The 795-nt window shown below is 31.6% G+C and overlaps 1 non-coding gene across 1 annotated transcript; it reads right to left on the reverse strand.

The window, feature by feature from the left end:
- Positions 1-223: 223 nt before the first annotated feature.
- LOC129476560 (U7 small nuclear RNA) lies at positions 224-283 on the reverse strand. The gene has a single exon (XR_008654991.1). It is a non-coding gene; the product is annotated as a U7 small nuclear RNA (small nuclear RNA).
- Between the last annotated feature and the right edge of the window lie 512 nt (positions 284-795).

Below are 795 nucleotides of genomic sequence, written 5' to 3' on the forward strand. Positions count from 1 at the left end.
CTTGGTGACAGAGTGAGATCCCGCTTCCAAAACAAACAAACAAAAAGAAGGTGGACTGTAACAGGTTAAAGATGTATTACTATAAAACCTAAAGCAACCAGTAAAATAACGAAACAAAGAGTTATATTTAATAAGCCAACAAAGGCAATAAAATAGAATCATTAAAATGCTCAATTCATACTAATTTATTACTTTTTCCTTTTTTTCTTTTTCCTTTTTATGTGGAGGTTTTCTGGAAAACCAGAAAACCTGCTAGACAAATTCTAAAAGGGCTGTAACACTGAATTTTTCCTTTCTTGAATCATGCTTTTGCTCTAAATCCCATAGATTTTCTCCTATATTTTTTCTAAAAGTGTTATAGTTTTACATTTTACGTCTAAGTCTGTGGCCCGCTTTGAGTTTTTTTTTTTATACGGTGTGAGATTTAGATTGAAGTTCATTTTCTTTTGCTTACGGTTGTCCAATTGTGCCAACACCATTTGTTAAAAGGGCTATCGTTCCTCCATTGATTTGCTGTTGTATCTTTGTCAAAAATCAGTTGGAATAGCAAACTATATGTTACATGTACTTTGCTATAATAAAAAAAGAAGAAAAAAAACAGATGGGTTCTTTCTTCTGTTGCATTGATCTGTATATCTATATTTCCACCAATATCACACGGTCTTTATTACTGTAACTACATATTAGGGCTTAATATCAAATACAGTAATTCCTCCCACTTTATTCTTCTTTTTCAAGAATAAGCTTGTCTATTTCTCAAAAAGCTTTGCTGGGATTTTGATAGGAATTGCATTA

The sequence above is a fragment of the Symphalangus syndactylus genome, chromosome X (genome assembly GCF_028878055.3).
Source record: "Symphalangus syndactylus isolate Jambi chromosome X, NHGRI_mSymSyn1-v2.1_pri, whole genome shotgun sequence".
NCBI lineage: Eukaryota > Metazoa > Chordata > Mammalia > Primates > Hylobatidae > Symphalangus > Symphalangus syndactylus.